Here is a 6,316-nt window from a genome sequence, read left to right as displayed (position 1 = left end):
TTTTTACATTTGAGTAAGGAAGGAACTATGATTCTAAAAGAGCCTTAGGGCTAGTTTTCAAGAAAAGGAACTTCGTTTCCAAGTGAGCGTTTGGGCTAGATTTTGAGTAATTATCTCAATTAAAGAAAGTTGTGTTTAAAACACTTATGAGCTAAAGTATTTTGGGAGTAGTATCGAGCACCGATTTGGGGACGCGAGTTCATATTAAACTCAACTCTCCATAAGAACCATGTAGCCAACATGGGAGTTAACGGGTCATACTTTTTAGATGAACCCGTAAAGTTAAGCTAGTGGATCCACTTAGTAAAGTTAGCTTCCTATATCACGGCAAGGTATAGGATGGTCCTCGGGCAACGTGAGGTAAAACGTTGTATCACCACTCATATTCGTAGTGGTGGTTTGTCGGTTAGAGAAGCTCCCACAGTAGAAAGAGCATGGTTCCTCGAGGGTTCTGCTTAGTATGGATGGGGGTATGGGACTTCATTCATGCATTGCACAAGTAGACTTTGAGAGGAAGCATGGTATTTTTATGATATTATAAATATGATTTTTACGTCATGTTTTAAGAGTTTTACAAGCTTTATATATCGCATGTGTCTTATTGCTTTATATATTGAGTTCTATTATTCATGAGTTGAACAGAGCCAAGGTAAGTGTCCTCGTGTACTCTTTCCAAGCCTTAATTGTGGGTTAGCTTCCCAGCTCGCATACTCGTACATTCAATGTACTGATGCCAGTTGGCCTGCATCTTATGACGATGCAGACACAGGTACCCCGGATCAGCCTTCTGCACGTCGTTGATCCAGCTGAGCACTCCAGAGTCAGTGGTGAGCCTCCTTGCTTTCCGGAGGACTCGGTTATTTTGTGTTTCTAGTTTTATTTTGTTAGGATGTTGCGGGGACTGTCCCAACATCCATCTCAGTATGTTAGAGGCTTCATAGACAGTCAGTCAGTTAGAATTGAGTCTCTCAGCTATGTATATATGTAAATATTCTATTTTGAGACTCGAGTTGCCTTTTTGGCTAGATATGTATCATCTAAGTTGTTTATGTCTTTGCATGGCATTGAGTTATTCTGTTGAATAGGTTTCCGCTGAGTTAAGAAAGCCAGGCCAAGGGTTCGCTTGGGGCCAGAAATGGTCTTCGAGTGCCGGTCCCGCCCAGGGTGTAGGCTCAGGGCGTGATAACTCTCAAACCTATGATATTCATATCTAAGTACGGTCATCCCATACTACTCTTACAAACACTTGTCAATTTAGCCATGTGAGCGTATGGATCTTCCGAAGATAACCCAGCAAAAAACCCTCTTTTTGTAAGCATTTGCATAAGACTGCTGGTCACTACAAATGTATGTCTTTGAGGTAGTGGAGGGAGAATAATAGGCCCATCTGATCCAACCGCATCATAGTCAACCCTGTAGTTATCACGAACCCTCGGTGCTGACGGATTCTGCACTCTTTATGCATTTTCGATTAGATGTCCACCTTGAACCTGAGCAGGCACATTAACAACTGCAGGAGGTTGAAAATTAGCTCTATCTCCTTGACCCTCTCCAATTGGATTGTTGTGTACCCCAAGATTAGCCATTCTTCTCAATTCAGGATCGTAGGGGGTCAAGGGTTCGCCTCGACTCCGTGTACTTGACATACACAAGAGGTAAGACCTGTAGAAAACAAAAGCAAAATAAAAACATAAAATCAGGAAATACTTGACTAAAGTTCAACAATGTAGTTAGTTTAATCTAAAAGTCGTATTCCCCGGCAGCGACGCCAAAATTTGATACGCCCAAATTACACTTCCCAAAAGAAGTATAAGCGGTAGTTGCCAAATAAAGAACCCAACTTGTAGGTTGAGGTCGATCCCATGAGAAATATGGTTTAGACTTAAACTTAACTCACGATTATCTTTCTTTGGTTAAAGTATTTTCGAGGAAAGTAAACAAAGGGGGGGTTTTGTAAATAAAATAGCAATTTGTTGGTTTGAATTAATAAGTAACAAGTAAGCAAGATTCACAATTTAGATATCAATATAAGATAAAACTAAGGTATATGTGTTCCCCACAAGCTCTTAACGCAGTATTCCTAATAGTAGTAATTCTATCCTAGTGTTTGACATGCAAGACTGATAAGTTAGGTATCCCTAAGTGATTGGTAATCCAAGTAGGAGCTTTCACTCGCAACTGGAAGTGTATTTGATTATTTTGGAGAATCAAATGAACATCAACCTAACATATTAAATTTTCTAATAAATAATCGTTGGTGAAGGGATAGATAAATTTTAAAAGGCTGAAAAAATGAACAAATATTCTTATTTTAACGTGTAAAAAGTCCAACCCTACCTTTTGCTTTACATATATCATTTTAAAGTTCCCCGTTTAAATGTATCATAAGAAATTATTAAAATGGAAAATTAAACGGAGAATGTATATCATAAGAAATTATTAAAATGGAAAATTAAATGGAGAATGTATCATATTGGACAACAATTAAACTTATTATATATACTTGCAGGAAAAAATATTACAGAAAACTATTCATTTTATTTGGATGTTTTTTAAAAATCAACATACCCAAGTGATGGTGTTCAATTTAAAACTACACTTCTATTCCAATCGTAGTGTCGAGAAACACATCTTTTACTTCAAGAAAAGTATTAACTTGTAGTAAACTTGAGAATATATCCATACTTCATAATGAATATTAACAATTAATTTATTGCATAGTTATCGATATCTTTGGGATTAAAAGAGGCTACGGTCTAGCCATATTCCTCTATAGGTCATCCGATACAACATCCATGAAGCCATGTCAAAAATTTATTAATTCTTGTATTCTTTTTCTGGTTCACTTCGCACATCAAGGTACAATAAGGTTTGTAAGGTTTTTATATCCTTTCAATGCCATACATGTCACGACCCAAGGTACCCCTAGGCGTAACATGGTGTATAGGACCCCGAGAGGCCCCATACAAGCCACTTAGCATTCATAACATAAGAAATAGAATGAAAAGAGATAATGAAGTACATTTCAAGTACAAAAGGTTTATAAAAGTAAAGCGACAGTCTAAACACCTGTCTCATTAGCCATCTAGTACATAAAAATGAAATTTGGGCATAGCCCATACATCATGCCCAAAACTGATAGTAAGAAGGAAAAAGTGAAAACAATGAAAATCCGTCCTCGACGCATGAGGACTCACCAAAGCTCGAAATCTCTCAAATCAAACCCCTAGCCACAAATTGGGAACCCTGACTGTCGGACCTTGCATTTGGGGAAATGTAGGCAAGAGTATACGTTAGTACAAAATATGTACCAAGTATGATAGCCATGCATATAAAATTTGATAGCATGCTTAAAAAAGGGACATTTCATGACATGCAATGACCAAGCTAAAGCATGATATAAAAAGGGATAGAAAACATGAGTCATAAAAGATGGTCAATGCAAACTAACATCTTTAAAGTTCTTTGAACACATGTGAGATACTTCTTGAAGTAACTTTAGTTCATTATTATTGTGGGAGATTTACCTTTAACTGACATATAAGTGATACGTCCAAACTCTCACGTCAATTAAGAGGTGTAAACGGTCGATGCCAATTTACAGAACTCAACTTGAGTTGAGGTCGATCCCACAGAGAATTTCTTTACAGAAAAGGTTTCACTGTCGCATTTATTCGAATGTCGTTATTATCTCCTAAGCAAACAATGATGGAAAGTAAATTGGAGTTGGTTATAATGTTCTAGTAACTAAGATTAGAAGTAGACTTCGAGATTAACGACTAACATAATATTACGTAATAAAGTTGATTCAATTGATTAAATGAAACTAGGATTGTGTTCCCCATAACGCTAGTTCTAGTATGCTTCCGTAATTGAGTTTCAGGTAACTCATCTTTACAAAATATATGTGAGTTAATTTCATCTGACACTTCTCAGTCTAGTCAGACAATTCTCACTCACGTCCTCTCAGCCCTGGAGTGTTACTAACATTTACCCTCGCTTACAATGGTTTGATGTTAAAGTTCTCTTCTCTCTTCTCTCAAACTTTAACTCCAATTCGGTAGGTTAATCAAGTTTTTTCCTAACTGTCATTTTTCTCTCGAACAAATGACAAAAACGTGCTTCATCTAATGCGTGCACTTATTAGAATACATGAATACGAAAGCTAAACTACAGTTTGTAACCACAAATTGCCATTCACTCGTCTTACAGAATCACAATTGGAATTACGTCATGGATCCCACAATCCAGTCATGGTATTTAGCCACTCATGATTTCACGTAAACAATCAGCAATAAAGAATGAAAACATGTTAAAAAGGACTTACAAGAATAAGCAAACCCACAATCACTTTAATAATCTAAAAATCAGAATCCAAACTTCAAACTGATTTCACTGTTCAAACTTGAAAATTGAAAACTTAGAATAATGGAAACTTGTTCGTCGTTCAAGATAAAGCCAGATAAAAACATAAAAAATGACCTAATTAATTTAAAAATAGTTTTTTGAAAAGAATCCTACTCGAAGTAGGACTGAAACATCGGGCACTTCACGGACAGTTCTACGACCCATTAGGGGCTTCACGGTCCGTGAATCCCTTCGTGGTCTTCACTTGTATTTTACTAACTTGGGTCGTCCATGCCTGCACTCTGGAAATAGTACCACAGACAACACTACGGACCATTAAAGAGACCACGGTCCGTCTGAGTGTCCGTGGTCTTTACTTAGAACTCCCAAAGTCTGGGTTTTCAATGCCACCATACTGGAAATTGCACCACGGACAACACCATGGGCCATGGTACTGACCATGGTCCGTAAAGGTGCCCGTGGTCTTCACTTGGTTACTTCCCATTTAAGTTTCTCCTTGCCTATCCACTGGTTCATCTTCACGGCTGGCACCACAGATCGTTGTAAGGACCACAATACATGAGGTTGGCCGTGATCCTTACTTGGTCTATTCCCCTTTTAACTCTTTCAAGGCCTCCACACTGGTTCACCTTCACGACAGGCACCACGACCCGTCTAGGTGCTCGTGGTCTTCAGTTGACCATCTTCTGCCTTTTTCTTTTAGTTTTCCACACAATCAAGGATCTGTCTACACAATCAACAAACACATCAAAGCATACAAAAATACACTTAATTATAGTATTAATCCTTAGTTTTGAGGCATCAGATGTGCCAAGATTTCGCGGCACATCAATAAGACCATGTGAGCTATCAACATGGAATCTAGTGCCTACCCCACACCAAAAAGGGGTGTCCTAATTGCCAAGGTAAGACCATGAACTTCTAACTTATGTGGATCCACTAGCTAATGTCTACCTAAGACAATCATCCTATAGGGGCACATATGTATGGGATAAAGAGATGGCATCTAGAAACCCGACTTCTACTAACGGGAGAGCTCCCATCTCAATATCCTCTAGGTGCTAAGCGTAAATCCCACGGAATAGTCATTTTCTTAACTTGTTTTTATTATCCATAGAAGGGCAAGTAAATCAACTTCCCTACAAGACTTTGTTACAAGCCTTTATATAATCTTTTGGAGCATTGCAGAAGCTAGGTTTCATTAGAATAACTTCTTATCTTTGATTCATTTTAGGTGAGAAGACCTTTCAACCTTAGAATCCTTTATGTGAGAAAACCTTTCACCTTCATGCATGAGGTAGTTATGTGAGCAATATTTTCACAACAATTAACCACAACAACATATATGCTTTTATTCTCAAAGCAATCTACATCATCTCATCAATTCCATAAGAACATGCATAATTCCATAATTCACCTTTCATAGTTCAAATTCATTTTCAACCATCAATATTTAGATAACATGGGTTAAGCATAGGTTCATGGGAATTCATCATAGAATCATGTAATTATCTCAATTCATGCTTGATAGATCATGAAACAATCAAATAAATCAATATTTAAAGGAATTCTTGACATGGAAGAAAATCCTAACTCAATTGGGGAATTCTAACTTTGTAAATTGGAGAATTTGAGAACTCCATGGAGGAAAGGGCTCCATGGATGAAGACTATCATACCTTAGAGTTCAAAGCCCACAATTAATGGTGAATTTAGAGAATTGATCTTGAAATCATAGTGTCACGACCCAGGGGTACCCCCTAGATGTAACATGGCGTATAGAACCCGTAGGACTCCATACAAGCCACTTAACTCTCATAACATAAGAAATATAACAATAAGAGTAAATCAATAGTCCAAGTCCAATAGTTTGATAAAAAGAAAATCAAAAGTCTAATACACTTGTCTCAATATAGACATCTAGTACAATAGAATGAAATTGGGCCCAA

This window comes from Solanum tuberosum, unplaced genomic scaffold (genome assembly GCF_000226075.1).
Source record: "Solanum tuberosum cultivar DM 1-3 516 R44 unplaced genomic scaffold, SolTub_3.0 scf00055, whole genome shotgun sequence".
Lineage (NCBI taxonomy): Eukaryota > Viridiplantae > Streptophyta > Magnoliopsida > Solanales > Solanaceae > Solanum > Solanum tuberosum.
Note: the sequence above shows the minus strand (reverse complement) of the source record.